This window comes from Syzygium oleosum, unplaced genomic scaffold, assembly GCF_021117445.2.
Source record: "Syzygium oleosum isolate NSW1041296 unplaced genomic scaffold, Sole_v2.1 Sole_v2.30, whole genome shotgun sequence".
Lineage (NCBI taxonomy): Eukaryota > Viridiplantae > Streptophyta > Magnoliopsida > Myrtales > Myrtaceae > Syzygium > Syzygium oleosum.
The window spans coordinates 66967-91721 of NW_026607514.1; the positions used below are offsets into that span (position 1 = coordinate 66967).

Here is a 24755-nt window from a genome sequence, read left to right on the forward strand (position 1 = left end):
TGATGTTCCTGATTGATTGTGTGTTTCGATGCCGGTGGGGATTTGGATTTTGAGTGTTGGGGGTTTTTTGGGTCTTTGATTGGTGGATCAGGTTGTGGTTGGGAGGAAGGGGACTCAGATGCTCACCAATGAGGCCGGTGAAGTCACCAGGTACTATTTCTGGCATCGGAATACTGCATGGAAATGAAAATCCACTTTGCTCGAGTTTCTGTTTTGATGCTTCAGATGTTATTGCTTGGACTCGGGTTTATGTGTATGAGATCGACGCGTGTCGCATTATTTTGTACTTGCGATGTGGTCTTTGTGATTGGAAAGTGATGATGCTTTGTGATTTGTCTTCTCGTGTAATCATCTGCAAGGCATGCTTTACCGGACGATTAGGCTGTTGGATGCGGGGATATAGCCAGTGTAAACTTTTTTCATTACCTCCTCTGTTTTCATTGGGATTAAAATGCTGGAAAATGAAGCTCCTGCTTATCTAAATTATGCTTTACTGTTGGTTACGATAGCTACGTATTTGATGGTAAACCTCCAGATTTGAAGAAGCAAGAGCTTGCACAGCGGTACTTTATTATTATGTAGCCTTTTCTTTTCTTGTTTGTGGAATTATCTATGAACATGTTTGCTTACGTAAAATGAGTCTCTGAGCAGTTTTTCGAAGAGGGCAGATGCCTCTGAGGAGTTGGCAGTAGCCATTGCGGTATAAGCATCTCTCTCTCTCTCTCCCTCTCTCACGCACACACATAAGCACGCAGAAACACAGAGTACAAAAAGGCTTATAGAGCTCTGTAATTATTGCCTGCAGTCTCAGAACAAGGAAGACATAGAGAAATTCAGTAAAAGAACTGTGAAGGTTTGTCTTTGTTTTGATTACTTCCTTACAGTGCAATAGTCTAGTTCTATTCGATGAGAAGTTTGGTGTTGTCTCTGTTTTCCAGAAAAAAAAAACCTATCTATGTAGCTAACCGAATATGTGTGCATTTGTGATACATGGGCTTTGATACCATTGCAGGTGACACAACAGCACAATGAAGACTGCAAAAGACTATTGAGACTTATGGGTGTCCCAGTAGTTGAGGTTACTATTCTGTCTAAAAAGTTTGTTCTTTTTTATTTCTAACAAAAAGTTTAGATATCAAATTCAGTTTTTGTATGTTAGGCTCCTTCAGAAGCAGAGGCACAATGTGCTGCACTTTGCAAAGCTGGAAAGGCAAGTATCTTCCTGTTTGATCGTCTTCTGATTTAGGATAGTTCATTGTTTTCCCATGATAACCAATCGTTTAACTCTATGTAAATTACCATCTTATTTCCATGATTTAATTTCCTTGTTCACTGAACTTGTGCCTGTTCACTTGTCTAATGTCTTCTTCTGTGTAGTCACTTGTTTCCTCGAAAGAAGTTTTTATGGGATCCACTAAACTTATGCTTGTTCACTTGTCTAATGTCTTCTTCTGCGTAGTCATTTACATTTGGTACGTTCTTTTCTAAATCATCTTTGTCCAACGAATTTTCGCTGAATTCGAATTCCTATCATTGCTTAATTGTTGTGTGGTAAGCAGAATTCATCTATCAAGAATGGTGTTTTAGATGTAATTTTTGTTTTTCAGGTTTATGCAGTTGCTTCTGAAGATATGGATACCCTTACTTTTGGAGCTCCTAGATTTCTTCATCATTTGATGGATCCTAGCTCGAGAAAAGTTCCAGTCATCGAACTTGAAATTTCCAAGGTACTTAGAAAAGTACATTCATTGCTATTGCTTAAATTTTTTTCACTTTCATGACTTTTAGATCTTGGAGGAGATGATTCTGGATATGGATCAATTCATTGACCTGTGCATTCTCTCTGGATTTGATTATTGTGAAAGCATTCGAGGTAGACGTGATATTATTGCAGTGCCTACTGTTAGCTGTTTTATTCTATCGTATATCATTCTGCACTCTCATATGTTTTAGCTTGATGATTTCAGTGGCTTTACGTTGGAATGAATTTATCAGGTATTGGAGGGCTGAATGCTCTTAAGCTCATCCGTCAACATGGTTCCATAGAAAACATACTAGAGAACATAAACAAGCAAAGGTGCTTCTTATTCTCTTATCTTGTCCCCCGACTTGTAAGCAAAATAAGGCAGCAAAGTTTCTCTCTGTAATAGTCTTGGCTGCTGGATTCCTTGACTTAAAAGAATTATCTCTCAAACTCAGCTGGCGCGGAAATATTTGATCAACAATTTGAAACTGAAAGATCATTTGCCACCAGCAGATTTGGGCTGGCAAACAGTGTATCAGCCATGCTACTTCGTGTGTTGATTACTATGTAATTTTTATCTATCATGTTGTTTGCTTTGTCTTGCTTTGTCTGTTCCTTTACTCTCACTTGAACAAAATTGTATCGTATCTTTATCCTTAAGACATAGAGGTTCCTCGCATTACTTGAAAGACTTTATTCATTTTGGCTATCCATCTTAAGGAAATTTATGCTTGTTTTTTGAATAGGTATCAGGTACCAGATAACTGGCCCTATAGAGAGGTTCGACTTCTTTTCAAGGAACCAATAGTTTCCACTGAAGAATTACTTGAGATAAAATGGACTGATCTAAATGAGGAGGTGGGCCATTTTCATGTTGGGATTTACTTGCAACATTTCACTTTTTGAATTCTTGACTTGTTTCCTAACTGATTGTTCTAGGGATTAATTTCCTTTCTCGTGAATGAGAATGGGTTCAACATTGACAGAGTGACAAAGGTATGACTTCTATCTTCAGTAATGTGTTGGTTAGTTGCCTACTCAAGGAAGTTGCTTCTTTTTCTCTGAAGGAGAGAGCATTCATGTTTTCAATGTTGTTTTACCATGTGTATCAGGCAATAGAGATGATTAAGGCAGCTAAGGATAAGTCATCACAAGGCCGGTACTAAAGCTTGAACAAATGATAGTGACTTCCAAATTGCTCTTTGTTTTATCCAATGATTCCTTTCATTTATTTTCTACAGATTAGAATCCTCTTTAAGCCAGCTAAGAATCTGTCTGTACCTGCTAAGAGGAAGATATGTCATTTTGATAGCTTTGAGTACCAAGCACCTCGAAGTTCATTCTTTTAATGTATTGGAAGGTGTAATGTCACACATTGCTCTAGCGAAGAGATGCCTTCAGATGCTATTCTCGATGGATGAATAGTAATTCCCTTTAACTCACTTTGTGCTCCATTGATTGCCCTAGCGTTGTACAAATGTTTAGATCTTTGTGATTAATTTCTAACTTTTGGCAATAGTGTTGTAAATCAACGGTAGTGTGTTGCCATGCCACTGCCGCTTATGCCTAATTACTCTCATATTACTTTACGGATGTGCTAATGATGTTGCATCACCCTATTCATGAAATCAATTAGATAGACAAAAGCACCAGCGTGCTTATATGGATCTGTTAAGAGTTTTGGCCTGATTAACTACCGTAATTGCACTGGATGATAGGGAAGCAGATGCACACTTCACTCCCCCAATCTGGCATTCAACCCTAAGACATTCTCTACACAAGTCTCTGTAAATCTCCAGCCCAGGTTCCTTGGCAGCTTTAAAATGCCGACCATGGTCCTGGGTTTGAGGAACTTCAAACAGCCGTTGAGAGTTGTGTGCCTCCCGACATGGAGCTAAATGATGGTGAATGTAAGAACCCTATTTATTGAGCAAGTCCTGACTTGTTGATGCTGTTTTTGCCCGTTGTTGGAAGCAAGCTGATGCTTTCCTTTCCTAAAAAAAGGGGTCGCGTCTTATGGTACTGCAATTTTGGAAGACTTGTATAAATTTTCATTGGAAGAATGAAGTTTGCGCTCTATGCTAGAACGAGAGGGGTACTTCTTGTCGGGCAAAGTGCATTTTAGTGTTCCTTGTAGAGTGTCCGCGTATTTGCTGTTTTAAGGATTCCATTTCTTCCATGTACTGTACATTTTACAATACGTATATGTCACTTATACAAATTGTATATTATTGTCTTCCATGCAAAAAGAAACCCCTGAGAATATTGCCAATGAAGCAACTAACAAGAATTCCAGGGCTAGTGAAGGTAACCAATTTTGGTGGGCCTCGTCAAGTATATGTTCAAAGGAACCGAATACCCAGCAGCTCTTTAGAAATAAAAAAGAAGAAACATGAGAAACATTACAGACGAGTCTTATTTTGAAAGCGTAACATTATTTTTGTAAAAATAACCATAGCTCTGCTTGGCCTATAGTAATATTACATATTCAAGTGATGGCTAAAGTTCCGCATTCTCTGCAAAACATGTCCCCTTGAAGTAAATCTGAATTCTGAGGAGACCGTGCGTGCAATGCCTTTCTTACTCGGCACTTTTGATAACTTCTATTCCCCTGGAACAGAAGAAATATCATAAGCACCTTGCATCATCACATGCAAAGTCACGAAAACAACAAATGAATCTTCAATTTACACCTCTATGGTAACCAAATCGGGGACAAGTCGATCTCTTGTGACGATGATAATGATGATCGTAGATACAACCATCGTTGTCAAGTTGTTTCCCTTGAAAAAGAACAGAACTCACTTGGCGAAGTTACTTGATGAGGATGCATCTTATAGGCGATCCTTTTGCACCAAGCAATTCAAAGGTAGACATGGACTGTACATACTCTTGCGGGTACATTTTCGAGTTTCAAGCCCTCAACAAGAATAATTTCCTGCAGCTTTACCGGAGTGTCCATTTCTTGAGCCTAGACATTCTATGAGAATGAAAAGATGTGAAATCTGGGCAAAATCAACAACTTTTGTTTAGGTCTGAGATGGCAATTCAACAATGAAACATGGTCATTCTTAACTTTGATGGGGAAATTTGTCACACGTCAATCAATCTCTTGCCCACTTTCGAGGAAGATAAGATGGGATGGAATCAATTCATCATATGCAAAAAAAGACAGGTAGTCAATTCATGCATTGAATAGCATAGACTGCGTCATGCAAGAATGCATCTCAATATCAGACATGCAATAATCTACAAGGTGCAGAACAAGAAAAGAAATTAGATGATCAAGTTGCACTATTTCTCTAGAGGTAGGTTTAGAAAAAATGAACCTGCGTAGTGCTCAAATGCCTGATAGCAACATACGCTTGAGTATTTTCTTACGCGTGTCTTTAGAGATCAACCAAATATAATGTGTTCATGTTGACAGTTATTACAGCACCATACTTTGACTCTGTGTCGTTAGGGGGAAAATCAAATAAAATGAAAGTATGCATTTCTTGCCATGCCTAAGAAAAATAACATTTGCTTGTAGGGAAGGTGCAGGTAAAATTGAGCTAATAGAAAAGGTAGCTACCTCACAAAGAAATGTATCCTAACATGGATCCCAGGTAACGATTAGGAAACATCATGAAGTGTACCATGAATCAGTGAGTCTTGGTAAAAGGTGAAGATAAGATGACAATGAAGCAAACCACCAAACACACACCAAAAAAAAAAAAAGAAAAAAAGAAAGAGCTTTCTCACTAAGATTGTGTCAGAATAGTAAAGAGGCACGAATCCTACCGAGTTTAATTTTTGTGTTCTCTACCAACCATTTTGTTCCATCCTTCATGAATCCCACACGGCTCATGTTGAACTCTTTTTTGTACATAAGCCATTTGAGAATGAAACAGAGCATAAATCAAATTTGTCCTTCTGATCATAGCACTCACTAATACCACAGTATACTAAAATACTCAGTGAGTACTCCAATAGCACATGCATGGGCGACATGATTTCCAACAATTTGGAAATCCCACATTAGTTCAGCTGACCATGATCCACAAAAGGATGCTTAGGAATAGAAGTTTACCTGGCAATATGTAGGTTTCTGAACAACACCCGTCTCACATCCTTGGGAATATGTAAAGACTCCACTACTTCAGCTGTAGGAAGTAGTCTATGTCATTCTTACAGAATTGGTTGGACAAATCAATATGTTTTAATCTCAAAGTTGTCGGATAAATATAAGTAACTAACTATATTCTTGACATTATAAAGGAAAAATCCAAGGGCTTGTTCTCACACCAAGATGAGTATTCTACTTGGTCCATTGCAAAATTGACCATATTAGAATCTAGCTAGAAGAACTAGTGTATCACTACTGGGACAACTAAATTGTGCAAGAATTTTACTTCTGCAAGGAATAAATACTCCCAATATTCTCAAATAGCTCATATTTCACCAAAAAACAAAATATACGATATCCATAGACAATAAAAAAATAAAAGTCGCCAAATATGACATGCCAAGCCCTAACACACAAACGACTAACTAAAATGGATATGGAAAATGCAGCCACTACTGTGAAGCACCCAAGTTTCCAGCAAATCGGTCAAGCAATCAAACCTACTAATGATAGTGATGACGACGATGGCAACAACAATAATTTGGCAGTCAGCATATAATTTTGAAAGCAAAGTTAGAACCTAGCATTATTATTGCAAATGTGTGAATTAGAGAAACCACACCACTGTTCTTACACAAAGGTCATCTTATGTACTCTATCTCCCAACATTTTTTTTTTGTTTTTTGCTTTTGAACCTTATGCATAATTCTACATGCACAAGAAAAGAGGAATAGATTCAACGGATCGCACATGCCCAAAGTGAGGATGTTGCTGTTCCACACCGCAAGATTCAACGCCCTCTGCCCTTCAACGAGCATGAACACAAACTTCTCTTGAAATGTGGGGTTTTTACCACCGTCTGCACATCAAATCAAATCAAATCAAAACTAAGATGTCCATTCACACAGTATGCACATTTAGCCCAACACCATAAACTTCATCCATCAAACCACCGTAACAAAACTTCATATCCAGATTTGAACAGGGAAAGAGGCAATCGCGCAAGCATTTGGTGTGCAATTTTAGAATTACCGGTTGCAAGTTATGGCGCGAAACTTGATGTTGCAATATTCCAACCAGCACCGATGGGGCTCCTAGAGGCGATGGCGGAGGCGGAAGCAGGGGTGGAGACCGCGGCGACCCGCCGAAGAATGCAGTGGATCTAGGAATCGGAGCCGCCAATGGGAATTCTTTGTGTGACGGCGGATGCGGCGGCAACGTTTGAGGTATCACCTCCAAACTCTCCATTACCATAGATACTCCGCGTCTTTAAAGGCCCCAAGTGGTTTAGACCTTGCACTCTTTTTAGATTACGACAATATTTTACCACAAGCTTCCGTAGCTTTTTCAATTTCGATAGGTCTGACATCCTCTCCAGGGAAGGGCATTCATCGACTGATAGGGAGCAAAGGGATCCCAATTCTTCAAGGCCACGAATCTCGACTAATGAATGGCAACGTGTCAGACTTACCTCGCATAGATTCTTCATGCGCGACAGATCAAGTACTTCTGGAAGGAACTCACAAGCAGCCATCTCTAATAATCTCAATCTTTTCATTTTCGGCTGCGACGGTGAGTCCAGTTTTATAAGCTTACAGTGCTTCAAATGGAGTTCCTCCGACTCCGCATCAAATATACTCGAGAGTTTTAGCGAACATTGATAGAATTTCAAGATTGACAAGTTTTTCAAATTGGAAAAATCCGGTGATCGTGTGGTCACCATATCTCGAAGTCGTAACTCTCTTAAACTAGACGGGAGCCGGGGGAGGAATTGCAAGTTTTTGCAGGACAATGATAGTGATTTAAGCTGAGATAGGGTACCGATGCTAGTGGGAAGAGTGGTGACTAGTGTTCCCTGTTGAGATGGGGCACCAATTCTAGTGGGACCGAAGCCGGCTGTCCAGGGGGGACACCGGAAATAATGAGGGTTCCATATCAGCCAAGTCAAACTTGGGGGAAGCTTCGGCAATTGTTTCAGCTCGGGACATTCATCTAGCTTAAGTATTTGGAGATTAGAGAGGTGACTCACCGTGGTGGGTAATCCGGATATAAGTGTGGTTGACAAGTCTAGGATCCTCAAACGGGACAATCTCCCAATTTCTTCGGGGATTTCACCGGTCAAGTTGCAACATCCGCGAGCATCCAGCTCTTCGAGCTTCTCCACCAGCCCAATCGCACTTGGCAATTTGGTTATCCTTCTTATGCCTCTCATCCTTAGTACCTTCAGTTGCTTTAGATTGCCGATTGAATCAGGTAGGTGACAAATTCTCGTCCGTGACATATCCAACTCAACTAATGATTGTAATTTCCCAATCGAATCTGGAAGTTCCTTTATGTATATGCTAGATAAATCCAACCGCGTAAGTTTCACCAGCCCTCCAATCGAGTATGTCAATTTGTTGATCTGCCTATATGATACATCAAGGGTCAACAAGTGACTCGCAAATTACCAAACGTCTCCAGGAAGTTCATGTAGCGTATCGTGCATGACAATCTCTCATCAAAGCTTGTAGACTTCCTATTTCTTTAGGCAACTCTCGAAGAGACTGACATCCCCCCAAGTTCAAAGAAGTTAGGAGCTTTAATTTACCAATGGACGAGTTAATTTCAATTAAGTTGGAACAATATTTAAAAACCAGTCTCTCCAAGGATACCCACATAGATAAATCAGGTGTTCTCCTTAAGTAGTAGCAGCAGCTGAGATCTAGTACTTTTAGTTTTCTGGCCTCCTGCAAAACAATTGGATCAATATATAATGAAAAACGACTTGTAAGAAAAAAAATGGCAAAAGAAACGATATGCGTATGCAAGGAGTAGGACTCAAATCATACTTTGATTTGGTTCCAGCCAATCCATTCCTCAGAAATATGGCTCCGTGAAAGGTCAAGAACGACTAAATTAGTCAGATGAAAGTTTGTTGCCTCAAACTCGGGAGGGCAACTTTGCCAAGAAATCCATCTTAAATTCAAGAGAAGATTATTGAAGTCTCCAACAAATAACACCATATCCCCCCGAAAGAACCTCAGGTTCCGCAAATTAGCAAATTCATCATGCTTTAGAATAACGTCTTCATTTCCATGATATCTTGCAGACAGTGCTTCTATTTTCCGACTTCCCTGACAATGGAAATACCAAGAAGTCCACATGTGAAGGTCAACAGCAAATAATTTTAAGCGCTAACAACGATTAATTTTTCCTTTTGCAAGAATAGTATGCAACAATTCATAGGAAAATAAATTGCTCTTCCCTTATTATACCTCTTTCAGCTGCAGAATGCTCAAGGCTTCCATATGATTCCACACTCTACTACGCTTGCGGGGATTGTTGAAATTCTCTTGACGGACAATCTCCCTTCCGAGGTCCCGCACTTGATCATGCATCCATAAAGTATTGTTGTCTTTGATTTTTATCAAGGACATGAGAGAGAGGACTTCAAGGGAATCGTGGGGGTGATATCCACATTCATCCCACATGTACAAAGGGTATGTTTTGTCCTGACCAACAAAAAAACAAGCTATATCCAGAAATACTTGCTTTTGTGCATGATCTAACCTTTCATAAGATACCATCAATTTTTTTTGGACTCCCATGGGAGGAGCTTCTTCTAGCTTCTTCAATGTGTCTACCCATATTTTTTCGGATTTACCGCTAAGGGATGAACCTGTAATCTCAAGAGCCAAAGGAAGCTTTCCCAAAGTAGAGACAATTGCTTTTGAAAGGGAGACATAATGGTCTGGTGGAGAGTCTCTTCTAAAAGCATGCCTACTAAAAAGCTTAAGAGCATGATCAAATTCCATTGCATGTGCTTCGTAAGTCCAAACATTTGCAAACTCTTTTACAGGGCCTTCATCTGTTGCTTCTCCCTCAATCATTAGGACACTTTGGTCCCTAGTAGTTATGATAATTCTACTACCGGAACCAAACCAATTGCCCTTTTCTGCTAATCTTTTGAGTTGCTCTTTCTCATCCACGTCGTCAAGAACAATGAGAACTTTTTTATTGCAAAGTACTCTCTTAATCATGTCGATCCCATCATCCACGTCGTGAATTTGGTCGAGGTTAGAATGAGATTTGAGGAACTTGGATAGTAACTGTTTTTGCAAATGTACCAGACCATGACGTCGTGATGACTCTCCGATGTCGGAAAGGAAATTGCAGCCTTGGAAGTGAGAAGACAATTGGTTGTAGATCATCTTGGCAAGTGTTGTTTTGCCAATCCCGCCCATTCCGTGGATTCCGAGGAATTGTATGCTATCGGATTCCACATGCAACATTTTGATCATAGCTTCTACACGATCATCAACTCCAACTACATGTTCTGTCACAATTTTTTTAAATCCGATGTTCAGCTTAGTCAACACAGCTTGCTTTACAGATTGTATCAAATCTACTTGGCTGCCATGACATAACAACCATGTTAGGGATAAATTTTATGTTGTAAAACTACTCCCTAAGTGACTCAATTGCCCCTACAATTTGCAAAAAGTACGCAAAACAATCTATACGCCAAAACAATATATATTTTTCCCAATCTATCTCCGCTCCCCCAAATTTCAGTCACCACACCATCGGCCCCTGCCACTGCCACGCCCCCGTTGACGTCGCTTGCCTCCCTGGGCCATCACCGTCGCCTTCTCGACCTTGCCTCAATCCTCCACATCTCATGGGTCATGGCCTTGCGACTACCGGGGATGATGTCATCGGCCTTGGGCGACACCAGATTTGGGGTCGCCCAAGGTCAGCAACGCTGGATATGGGCTCGGTGGCATTAGACCAGACGTCCAAAACCCGGATCCGACTCGCCTCAGTGAGTGAGAGAGCGAAAGGGTGGGGGTCGGATGGCTCAGAGGAGGCTTCTTGCAGCTTGGTGTCGGGGTGGCGATAAAGAAGTGGCAGCGACTAACGGACGAGCTTCTGCGGTGGCTGGCCAGCAGCTTGGTGGAGCTGCTCGGAGAACTGTTACTGATCGTGGCTACTGTGTCGGAGACTGAGAGTAAGAGGAGAGACATAATCTGGATAAATGGCGTGCGCTACCACCGCAATAGTGCGATTGACCAGAGCTATTGCAGTGATACCGCCACTGCCGGTAAGAATTCTTTTCTCGCCGCCATAGCGGCGGGTAGCGGTAGCGGCAGCGGTCGCGACTGCTATTTGAACTAAATAGAATCGACTAGATGAATAGACTATAATTTCACCAACAATACCACAATTATACTGAATAGGGAGGAAAACGAAATCTACATATGACAGTTGAAAAGTTTTAAGACATTTACCCTTGATCTTTTTGCCAGTTCCATCCCTTTATCTTGCCCACCTCAATGAGAGCCTTTTCCCATGACTCTGCTTCAGTGCACCACGTCTTCTGGCGCTTTGAAAGAGTTTGTCTGTACAGGTTTGTTTTCAGCTTGACATCGGCAGGTTCCACATCCAAGAAAATCGGCAGAATCTCTTTCTTCCCATTCGATTTCAAGGTGCACTCGACCATGCATGCGAGCTCTCGGAGGCACCAGTCACTCGACGCATAATTCTCCGAGAATATGGGAATGTAGATCTTGGAGTTCTCAATTGCTTGTAGAAGTTCACCACCAATTTGCTTACCGACATGGAGGGATTCACTGTCCCTAAAGACGATGATCCCGGCATCAACCATGCCATGGTAAAGATGATCGGTGAATCCATGACGAGTATCTGCTCCTCGAAAACTCAGAAAAACCTCATATGAAGGTCCGGATGATGCCCGTGAATGCGTCCCTTTCTCCATTGTAGGATCTCTAAACACCAAAGATATCAAATCCTTTCTATCTCTCAGGGAAGTTTGCTTTGGGTGTGCTTGGATCTGAGCGAGGGCTGTCAATATAATAAGCTCTCTCGGTCTCTGGCGTCATGGGGTAGGGGAAAACTTTCCAAGAGTCATCCGAGAAGTTTCCGAGAAGTTTCCTAAAAGTTTCCGTGGATCGATCAATGGGTTGTCATCCTAGAAGTTTCCGGGTCCCATTCATTTAATAACAAATTTAAAATTAAAATTATCATATATGTGTCATAATATTAACATCACTTTATGAAGTGCCGGTGTTACCAATAAAAACAGCTAAATAATATAAGAGACTGAAAACAATCATTCACATTATTACTTAGTTATATAATAACGTGACAAACTTTGAATGCTTGAGTATGCCTTACCTTTTCAAATAATACTTTATAGTATATAGAGGAACGTTCCGGATATATGGAGATTTGACAAATTGAGGAACGTATCAACCAAGATTACACAAAATCAACTCAAATATATCTAGTATCCCATTCAAAATAAAACCAACTTGAGTTTAGAAATTAAGCTGTGAAACAGCCTAGATAATCAGATTTAGTAACGGAGTGAATGTAGAGTGCTATGAACAATATGTTTTTGATTTGCAAAATGGATTGATTTGCAAAATTCTCAATACAAACTATTTTATTAATTATGATCTAACCGTGAGTAGCTTAATATATTTTATTCCAAATTTTAAAATTGTAACTCTTTTATCTTAAATTTTAAATTAAAATTTCAAAAGAATATAATGAGAGGAGGCAATGAATTATCAAATTTAAATTAATCCCGATTGGTTAATTGTCTGGAAAGCACACTAAGTCCCAAATCATCGTTGTTAGCTAATCTACTTCACAGCGGGTAACACGAGAAAGCAAGCAAACCAAAGTCTTCTACTATTGCTTCGTTGCATTTTCCTGTCCTTTTCTTCCTACCAAAGAAGGGGAGAAGGCAAAAGCCTACAAAACCCACTCAACAGAAAGAAAGAGAGAGAGAGGGGGTAAGTACAGCGCAAGTACCATAACTTTTGTACGGAGGATACTTAAGTGCCATAACTTTTTTTTGGCTCACTTGAGTGCCATAACTTTCAAAAAAATGATCACTCAAGTGCCACTTACGAGCTGGTCGTAAGGGCCCAAAACCGCGGCTTTTCCGGCCAAACGGTGACCTTCCCGGTGAAGCTAGCACCACCAGCTTGAAGAGGGGGTGTCGGTGAATCATTCCATGGCCTCCGTTCATCTCGAAATTTCCGTTTTAGCCTTGGTTGATGAGGTAAAAATGCTTCATAGTCACACATTTATCGAGCCGATTTGTGTGACTACGAAGCATTTTTACCTTCGTCAACGGAGGCTAAAACGGAAATTTCGAAACGAACGGAGACCATGGAATGATTCACCGACACCCCATCTTCAAGCTGGTGGTGCTCGCCTTGCCGGGAAGGTCACCGTTCGGACGGAAAAGCCGCGGTTTCGGACCCTCACGATCAGTTCGTAAGTGGCACTTGAGTGATCATTTTTTTGAAAGTTATGGCACTCAAGTAAGCTAAAAAAAAGTTATGGCACTCAAATGTCCTCCGTACAGAAGTTATGACACTTGCGCTTTACTTATCCCGAAAGAGAGATAGAGAGACACCGGCGAGGAATTAAGGATACATAGAGAAGAGACAAACTAGAGGTAGAGACGGAACCAACATGACTCGATCGACTTGCATGTGAGAGCCATTCATGGATGCAGGATGCAATAATAAAGAACCATAAAGAATGACCCAGAGGGACAGAAAAGGCTGTAGATTGACCCAACACTTTCTCTTTTTCCCACTTTTTCTGGTCTGAAATGAGGTCTCGATATAATCGCAAACATCTCGAATTTTTAAAACTGGGATTACCGAGGTGGGGGTGATGGGCTGGCTCTCATCTATTTATATATTCATTTTGGCTTTGTTGCTTTTTGACGAAAACATGACCATGTGCCGAGCAACACGAAGCGAGAACCCCGATATACTTCACATGACAATACGATAATACATTTCTGATTAATTTACTTAGTGACATTACATCGATCCTCCATTTGAAATGAACTTTATGATGCATATTGTTTATCAAAAACTTCATAAATGGGTCTCTCTCTTTCGACCATTACCATGGATAAGAAAAATCTTACATTATTGGGATATAACACTCGAGAAACTAATAGAATAGATATTTAGAAAGCATGAATTGATTCAATTTACCTCCTTGAGATATGACATGTTATCTATATATAAAAAGATAATGATGCGTCGCGGTTTTTGATTAAGTCAGTCGTGTCAATTAATCGAGCAAATTTCAATTCTAAATTCTGTTAAACAAATGATCCTGTTGTTATTTTCATTGTGACATGAGATTTTCGAGTTTTAAGGTCGAGATCCATAATTCAATCGAGGCGGCTATCCATCTATTTGTCTTCTTTATCAACAAATTCTTGAAAATCTGTCATCCAATGATTTCTTGGGAGAAAAACACAGCATTAGACGTGTTCTTTACCCTTTTTATTAGTCTCCCCCCTCCCTCACCCTTAGGCAAACGACATGACAAGGTTGACAATTGAAGCAAACCTAAATAGCATCGACACGCGACACGACACGCCGACACGTCATTTCTTAAAAAATAGAGAAATTCGACACGTTGTATATTGAATGTATATTTTCATAATAAATTATCATTTTTATTATTATTTCAATTAAATTAATTTGATTCAAATCTACAAATAAATAAATTAAAAAAAAAAGAGTGTCGGACAAGTGTCAATGTCTGACAAGTCCGACACGCGTCCGACACGACACGGAGGCCCCCGGAGAGTGTCCGTGCTTCCTAGAAGCAAACGCAAAATAGTTGCACTTATAATGCATATCTATTCATGTGAGTTTTGAGACGTTGATATTTTCATTAAAACAAGTCAAATAATCTTAATAGAACAAGAACCTAAAATCCATATCAATATGTGAATTGAACGTGTAGTTGTGTATATTCAATTTTGCAACATCAAATCCTTTTTTATGGGTCACAATCTCTTCTTTAAATCAAGTCACACCTTTGGTTCTAGATGTTTCCTCATCCCGTTCGTTTAATAACGAATTTAAAATTTGAAGCCTAATAACAAAGCTACAAAATCACGGCACAAAATAAAAAAATTTCAAAGCTTTAATAGAACACCAAGATGGTTTTTGAGCTTCTCTTAATTTTAATCATATTAGAGAAAATTCAGAATCTCCTCTAATTTTGTATCTGTATGTAATACATTTCGCATTTTATGATATTTGAAGCAATGTTTGTCTTTAGACAAAAATTCTTAAAGTAAAAGATTAAACTACCACTCTACTACGATTGATGTGTTGTAATCGGCCAATCCACATGGCCCGTGTACTATGCATGTCATCGTAACTGGCACGTAAAATATTTCAATGCACTTTGTCCATTCATGAAAAACATCAATATAAGAAACCATTAGAGTGTTAACAAATGTATTTCTAGCAAAAAAAAAAGTGTTTACAAACGTAAGTCGAGCAATTGGTTCAAAATTGTCCTAATGGTCAATGTCATAATCTTGCTTAAAACCGTTGGCTACCAAGCAAGCCTAATACTGCTCCATGGAATCATTAGAGTGAGTCTTAACTTAATAAACCCACTCGCTAATTTTCCCAGGTGGAAGATCAATCAAATCATACGTACGAGTCCTTTCTAAAGCTTGCATCTCCTCAAGCATTAGCTTCTGCCAATGAGTGTTGGATTGAGCCTCTCAATAGGATCGAGGCTCATGAAGAGTGGCAAAATAACAATGATAATCAAGAAGACGTATTGAAGGTAGTCCTATTTGCATATAAGGTCCATATTTAAGAAGTAGTAAGATCCATGTACGAGCAGATTCTGTAGGGAGAGCAAATCTGGGGAATTTAAAGAATTTAAGTGTGCATCAAGAATAGACAAACTAGAGGTAGAGAAGCAACCAAACGACTGACTTGCATGTGAGAGCCATTTGCAGCCACATGGATGCAGAATGCAGTGTTAAAGAACCATAAAGAATTTACCCAGAGGGACAGAAATGGCAATAGATTGACCAGATCTAGTCAACACTTTTCTCTTTTTCCAACTTTTTCTGGTCCGAAATGAGGTCTCGATTTATTGGCGGGCCTCTCATCTATTTATTTATTTATTTTAAATTCGCTGCTTTTTGACAAAAACATGACCAGGTGCCAAGTAACACGAAGCAAGAATCCCGAAATTACTTCACATGACAATACGGTAATACATTTTTTACTAAGTAATTAGTGACATTACATCGATCCTCCATTTGAAATTAACTTTACGATGCTGCTTGTTCATCAAAAACTTCATAAATGAGCCTCTCTCTTTGGAACATCACCATGGCTAAGAAAACTTGTTACACTAATGGGATATAACAAGCGAGACATTACATGAATAGATATTTAGAAAACATGAATTGATTCAATTTACCTCCTTAAGATATGACATGTTATCTATATATAAAAAGATAATGATGCATCACGGTTTTTGATAAAAGTAAGTCCTGTCAATTAATCAAGCAAATTTCAATTCTAAATTCTGTTAAATAGATGACCATGTCGTTATTTTCATTGTGATTTGAGGAGCTTCTTGAGTCTTAAGGTCGAGATCCATGATTTAATCAAGGCAGCCATCCCTCGATTTGTCTTCTTTATCAACAAATTCTCGAAATTATGTCATCAAATTAATTCTTGGGAGAAAAATACAGCGATAGACGTGTTCTTTACACTTTTTCTTAGTCCCTCCCCTCCCCTCCCTCGCCCTCAGGTAGACAACATGATAAGGTTGACAGTTGAAGCAAATGCTAAATAGTTGCTCTTATAATACATATCTATTCGTGCTAGTTTTGAAACATCGTTATTTTCATTAAGACAAGTCAAATAATCTGAATAGAACAAGAATCTATAATTCATATCACTATGTGAATTGAACGCGTAGTTCGTATATTCAGTTTTGCAACATCAAATCCTTTTTTATGGGTCAAGTCACATGTTTGGTTCTAGATATTTCCTCGTCTCATTCATTTAATAATAAATTTAAATTTGAAGCCTAATAACAAGGCTACAAAAGTCACGGCACACAATAAAAATTTCATAGCTTTAAAAGCAGAGGATATAAAGTGAAATTGGGATAGTACACCAAGATGGTTTTTTAGCTTTTCTTAATTTTAATCACATTAGAGAAATTTTCAAAAGTCTCCTCAAACTTTGTATCTATATTGAATACGCTTCTCGGTTTTTTACATGACATTTGCAGTAATGTTTGTCATTAGACGAAAATCCTTAAAGTAAAAGATTAAACTATCACTCTACTACACGCGATTGATGTGATGTAATCAGTCAATCCACATGATTTGTGTACTGTGCATGTCATCCTAATTGGCACTTAAAAAATTTCAATGTCCTTTGTCCATTCTTGCAAAACATTGATATAAGCAACCAATAGAGTGTTAACAAATGTACGTCTAGCAATTGGTTCACAATTGTCCTAATAGTCAATGTCATACTTCTGCTTAAAACCTTTGGCTACTAAGCAAGCCTAGTATTGCTTTAAGGAATCATCAGAGTGAGCCTTAACTTAATAAACCCACATGCTAACCTCTGGTAATTTTTCCCGGGTTGGAAGATCAACTAAATCCTACGTACGAGTCCTTTCTAAAGCTTGCAGTTCCTCAAGCATTAGCTTTTGCCAACGAGCGTTGGAACGAGCCTCTCAATAAGATTAAGGTTTCATAAAGAGTAGCAAAATAACAATGATATCAAGAAGACGTATTGAAGGTAGTCTTATCAGAGTGCCCGTATAAGGTTCAACATCGGAAGTAGCGAGATCCATATAAGAGCAGATTCTGTAGGGAGAGCAAATCGGAGAAATTAAGTGTGCATCAAGAAGAGACAAACTAGAGGTAGAGACGCATCCAACAAGACTGACTTGCATGTGAGAGCCATCACATGGATGCAGAATGCCGTAATAAAGAACCATATAGAATTACCTAGGGGGACAGAAAAGGCAATAGATTGAAAAGATCTAGGCAACACTTTTCTGGGTCTGAAATGAGGTTTTGATTTAATGTCAAACATCTCGAATTATTAAAACTAGGAGAGAGAAATTCAAAGCTGGCGTCTTAACTTGGTTTATAGCTAGAAAAACTGATTGTAAACATCTTTGGTTGTGTGGACATCAGAAAATGACCAAATCTTTACAATCAACATGATGTCAATTTAAGTGAACATAGAGACTACTGATAATGGATGTGGCTATCGGTAAGTTGATGACCATGACATACAGCTACCGTTGTGCGATGGTGAATGGTCGATGAAATGACAAAATCAATACATGGCCAATGTCATAGTAAATTTGGCTAAGTGTTTGATGCAAAGAGATAAAGAAAGTAAAATGATGATGTTGATCAAAGACGAAGATATTGATGGTCGGTTAAGCTTAATGGCACTTAAGGAGTTGTAACTACCTGTGGATAAGGTCGACGAGCGATCATTGGGCCCAAAGTTCTAGAAATATGGCGATAACTATCATTAGAATAGAACAGCTTATGAGTAGTTACGTTGTATAGACTATTAAAGTTAGTACCTGTTTATTGTAAAAAAAAAAAGATCACGGTCATCCATGCAAACCTATGTACTTTTTTCAGTTTCAGGTTGTCAATATATTTTCAATTTCCAGCATTCACTTTCCTGATTTTATTGTTCATAATCCTTGTTAATTTAATTTATGTCTGAATCGCTACTGAACCCGTTTAATAAAAACCAAATTTCAACTTCTGGTGAAAGGTATTTCACTACTCGAGTCAATATTCAATTTCCAGTGAAACAGGTTATGTGTACGTGTGAAAATGAGAAAACATGGTCATCGCCTTCTGCCGTATTGCTAGGTAATTGGATTTGAATAAAGAAGATTTGAATAAAAAATCGCACGGAGTCTACGAAATTGTTCGAGAAAGTTCTCGTCCATTAGTCACATTAACAAAATATGCCAAAAAAAGAAGAAGAAAGAATGCTGTTTACGAGTAGATGCTAATTCACAAAAACGACGAGTAGATGCTCCATTTGGATGAGTCGGACCATCACATGAACACCTATTTCTTCGTCGCAATTTCTGCTTCCCAATGGATCTGCTTATTATAATATCTCTTGTTTGTTGAGTCTCTTACGTAGAAATATTATACGTAATCAGTCTTGAATTAGTCAAAGTTTGGACAAGTTTCTCAATTCTCACGCCAACTCATTCAAATTGCGAGATTCTCACGTTAAACGTAATCGACTTTTGGTTGAGTCATTAGGGATTAAATTACCATTCTCGGGTGATGGGCTGGCCTCTCACCCATCTATTTGTTTTGTTTATTTTGGCTTTGTTGCTTTTGAACAAAAAACACGATCACGTGCCGAGTAAGAGGAAGCGAGAACCCCAAGATACTTCACATGACAATTTCTAACTAAAGTAAGTGGTGACTTTTGTTTTTGTCAGAAAAAGCAGTATTATATTGCTAATTTGCTAGCAAAGGTCAGTAACAACCTTTCGACCAAAAAAAAAGGTCTGTAACTACCCAAACCGGGAAAGTCTAGACTAAGGATGGCCGGGCCGGTGGAGGGACAAAGAGCAAGTTGGACTCCCTTGGGCAAAGGGCTATGGGGATGGATGGATGGGCCTGGATAAGCTTTAGACAATCCGTGCTAAGAAGACGCTCCTCCCGGTTGAAGTAATCTGCTCTAAAGTAAAAGGGAAAATGACATAAATAGTCCATGAATTTTGACTCAATATATAATATGATCTCTGAACTTTTAATTTGTTAAATGTAATACTTGAAATTTGACTCAATATATAATGTGGTTCATGAACTTTTAATTTGTTCATCCCTGAACTTTTTGTACATGCTCAATACATTGAATATTTTCATATAGTTTGAGATTACATTGAACATATACCAAAACTCCAAGGACCACATTGAACATTCAGCTAAAATTCAGTGACTACATCAAACAAATTAAAAATTCATGGACCACATTGCACACTGGACCAAAGTTGAAGGACCGTTTATGCCATTATCTCTAAAGTAAAAGATTGAACTACTGCTCTACTCAATGTTTAAGATTGCCCTTAATCTTTTCACATTTGTTGGTGATGATACATAAATTGGCTAATCAATTAGATTAACTAAGTTATCGTAAAAGCACAACAAGTATGCTATTATTGTAATTTGAAAATCAGAATTAGGTAGGAGGACAACTTTAGTGTATGGATGTACCGACGCAATACTGTCATCAGATTATTATTATTAGTTGTAATATTGCCAAGCCGATTCAATGTTTCTCGACTTTTCACGTATTTCTTCCGGAATAGAGCCAACACTAGAAAGACCATGGAAACTTCTTGCAATTGTGACAGAACAGGCAAACGAGAAGGATAAGTAACTATTTACCATCTCGAAGACGATATATGGTTGACAACTTTAACTTTTCAACGTTGGTCTTGGGAAGAAAAAGAGAAGTAGATGCTAATCCCGGGAATAGCCAAATGATTCTTGTCCATCTTCTTCTAAGTTATAATAAAAAACTTCATCAAATATGCGAGTTTTCTTCGGTGAAGTTGAAAAGTGAGTTTCCTCTTAAGACGACTAGATCATCTTGATTCATGCAGTTTTCTCGATGTCGTTGATCAATCAATCAGTTGTCATCGTAGAAGTTTCCTTTTCCCATTCATTTGATAAAAAATTTAGAATAAAAAATCAAAGAACAAAGCTACAAAAGCCACAGCACAAAATCACAGATTCATAGCTTTAAAAGTAAAGGATATAAAGAGAAATCTGGGTAGAACATGAAGACGTTTTTTGAGCTTTTCTTGGATTAATCACATTAAAGAAAAATCCAAATTATACTCATTGTGACACATTTACTCCAAATTTTTTCTTGTGACATAATAAACCTCAAACGTGTACCTATGTAAAACATCAATCCTTTATCAAGGTTCCGTCAGATATTTTTTCAGTCAAAATGTCGTTCTTATTTCATGTAAGTCACATGAGTACTATATCAATATCGTTTGCTTTTCGGAGTCAATGTAGGCAGATTATTAATGATCCTCATTGATGGAACTTTGATGGAGAATAAAATGTATCACATATGTATAAGTTTGAGATTTTTGGCGTCACGGAAAAAAACTTGGGGTAAATATGTCACAATGGACATAATTTGGGGTTTTTGGTAACTTTTGCCCCGTTAATTTTATATGTTTCGAAGAAGGGGGTGTAAATGAAACAATTTCTAATTTTATGACCGCACAAAATATTATGTATAGAAACTTCTAGATTAATCAAGTCAAAGAAATCTCAGTCTTCAAAGATTTTATGTCGCAAAACATGCTGATCGATTGGTTTATAGGTCTTATATATGGAAAACGCATAAATCATCTAAAAAGAGGAGAGCTATAAATAAACAAGTACTTTAATTTATTTAAGGGGCAATCATCAAACCACAATTATCATGAAATCACATAGGGCCCAACAAAATCAGTCCAATCCAATAAGCCCAACAAGAACAGATAATTATGCCCCTAATCCTGCTACTTGGTATATACTATATGCCATCCCACAAAACATGTCGCTTGCTAAAGGAAGCATCACTTCCAACTTTGACCTTGACTTGTTTCTTAACAGTGACCTTCTCTTCGATCTTAGCAATCTCCATCGCATTCTCTTCACCTCGTAATACTTTGACACGTCGCTTTAATCGACACCGCTCACGGACTATTGTCATTATAAGCCATCGATATGTGGGTAGTCATTTTTGAATCGTTCACCCTTTTTCGAAGGGCATAAAGGCTTGGCAAGATTTGATTTTTATTTCCACTGCACCTCCAACTTCAACCTTGAGTCAAAATCGTCCCATTTTGATTTCTATTTACCTCAAAACTTCGAGGCGGCGTGCCACACAAGATGACCAGCGATGACTGGACAGTCATATCAGCAATTTCCGACAAAAATCGACCAGAATGACTACATTGGAATTTCACACAAAGGTTTAGGACTAAATTGACAAATTGAAAAGTTTAAAACTAAATTAACATTCGTACAAGAGATTTAGGATTAATTGGGCAACTTTTACTATTGAAACATTTAGATAGGAAATGGAAATTCGAGGCTAGAAAGAGCAAGCAATCATAAAATGAATTTGCATGGAGAGGCAAAAGAGTTACCGAGAAACCGGAATTAGCTAATGCATGGGAATTATAAAATGGACATCTGTTATGCTATAGCTTATTATGTATAAAAGTAAAGTGCAAATCCAAACATTAATTCGAACATTCATTTATTTTTTAATGTGATGTATATAAGTAATCTCGAATCCTATCATTAATTACTTGTATTATTTCATTTGAACGTACGGTCGTATAAGGAAACCGAAATCCATTGTTGGGCTATTTGTATTAATTATGTGCATTGTACATAAAGGTAAATGAAGATTCAATCATCAATTTGGTCCGTTTAATTTTTGTTAACAGAGTACATGTATACATATACCGGAATACTTTTATAAATTAATTCAGGAAAATTACCCAATCGGTCCTAAATTTTATTCTATAGATGTCAATTCAGTTCTAAACTTTTCAGTTTTACCAATTTTGTCTTAAAACATATGGCCCTTAATGGGGATAATTACCAAAAAATTATTTAATATATTGTACAGATAACAATTTAATCATAAGCATTTCAATTAAGCCAATTTGCTCCTAAACCTTTTGTCGTTTTGCCAATAGTCCTTCCGGCAAAAATTGATCGGAAATCAGTGACGTGAACGCCGACCTCCCTACGTTGCATGGCCGACGACAATCGGCATTGATGCGGACTTTCAATTTTTCTGAATTATTTATTTATTTTTCTTTTCTTTTTCCTTTTCTCTTTTCTTCTCTTTTATTTTTCTTTTTCTTGATTTTTTCCATTGTGACCGACAAGAGTTGCCGAGGATCGCCAACCACTAGGCCATGAAGCCCTCACCAACCACAAGTGAGGCCATCGCAAACGCGAGCGAGGGCTTCATAGCCCTCGCCCGTTGACCAACAAGCTTCGGTGACCCTTGCTAGCCACAACGAAAAAAAACAAGAAAAGAAACAAAAAAATAAAAGTAAAAATAATTTAAAAAATAAAAATTTATCCACGTCAGCTCCAACCATGCCTCGTATGACGATCTACGTCCATGTCATCGATTTCTGGCCAAAATTGACCGAAAAGACTACACTACTAAAACATCAAAAGGTTTAAGACTAAAATGGCTAAATTGAAAAGTTCATGACTAAATTGACATCGTACAATAGGCTTAGGACTTTTTTGATAATTTTCCTGTCCTTAATTATATGATTTCAATTTACTTATCTGTTTATATACTATAAATACAGATAAAATAATTAGCTAACTAATGATACGATTTTAGTTTACATACTTATACTCTACACAAAGAATGTATCAAAACTAATTAATGATAGGATTTGAGTTTTCTTATATACAACGTATATAGTAATAAAATAAATGACCTAATTAATGATAGGATTTTAGCTTTCTTTATATACAATGTACATAGTAATAAAATAAATGACCTAATTAATGATAGGATTTCACTTTACTTATACACAACATAAGTTTAACAGTATATATGAATCTATACACATGTTGTTGGTATGTAGGTTCACATATCCTTCTTTCAATTCCCAGCATTTGCTGTATTCCATTGCTCCTAGACTTTTTAGGCTGCTTTCATCTGTCCAACCTCTCATTTTCACATCCTAATTTCGCCATTCTGTCTCCTAACAGTGGTTCTATGTGTTATTGTGGGATGGCTTCGGCATTGGGTGCTCTTCCCATCACTTTCGTCTTGAGATGGTGGTCGACGAGTTCTGCATCGGTTGGTTCGAAGAGAAAGAATGAACCAGGGGTGGAAGCTAGCAATGCCCCAGTCTCATACGGACATAACTTGTATTCATTCCTTCCTTGCATGAATTGTCCGCGTGCAGGAAAACATGGCAAGAGATCGGTGGCGAAGAGCTTCTAAGGTGGTTGGGAAACCCGAATGTAGTCTTGCATTGTAAATCCCGCGAAGAGTTTCTTCAGAGACAACAAAAAAAAGATCCGCGCAGAATTGTTTGAATTGTTTGAATGACGCTGATGTGGTCCTGGCGAGCCTAAGCTGTTTGAACGATGCTGTGCAGAGTTTCGATTGTTGTCTCTGAAGAAACTCTTCTCGGGATTACCAAACAAGACAACATTTGGATTTCGCAAAGACATTGGAAACCCTTCACTTCCGGTTTCTTGCCATGTTTTCATGCTCGACTGTGACTTTGCAAGCTCCCACCCCAGATTAATTCTTTATTAGTGGGGCTGATTGTCTAGATGCCCTCGTTATTCTTTGTTGTATTATCACCGTCTCTTTTATTTCGGTATTGTATCTTTCATAGCTTTATTTGCAGAAATCACATCAGCGCGTGTATGAACTGCATTCTTTCACAGGATTCTCTAAACGCCATTGCAAAATCCGAGTGTCACCACATCATATACCGCAAAGAGTTTCAAGCAGATAATCCTAATTGTTTAGGAAAATCCAATTTGGAAAGTGAAAATCAAACTAGAAACCATGTTGAAGCGTTATTGCATGAAACACACGAAGTTAGTGCAAAATCTGACTCAAATTAGGAAAGTAACTAAATTGGACTTCGCTTCCAACTAGACCGGCGACGGAGGGAGGAGCACGGCGACTGGCGATGGCAGAACTCTGGGAGGCTGCTGCGGGCTCGCTAGGAAATCTGCTGATGGTAGTACAGCTTGATGGATGCCTCGGCTTGGCTCGTGGAAGAGGGGTGTCAATGAGCTCGTGAATCGTCCTTCCTCTGATGACTATTGCTTCCCTTCAAGATCACCACTTGCGTTGTGCAGGCCCACTATCTCCAAGCCTGACTAATCCGTGAGTTTTTTACCTTCCTTTCGCTCAGAATTTGATATCTGACCAAGCAATCTCCGTCTTCCAACAATCCACCACTTCCTAT

The 24755-nt window shown here is 38.4% G+C and overlaps 2 pseudogenes; one reads left to right on the forward strand and one right to left on the reverse strand.

Annotated features, from left to right (window-relative positions):
• On the forward strand, nt 1–3166 carry LOC115662728 (flap endonuclease 1-like; annotated as a pseudogene).
• Nucleotides 3167–4273: 1107 nt separating this feature from the next.
• LOC115669409 (disease resistance protein RPV1-like) lies at nt 4274–11794 on the reverse strand (annotated as a pseudogene).
• Nucleotides 11795–24755: the final 12961 nt, after the last annotated feature.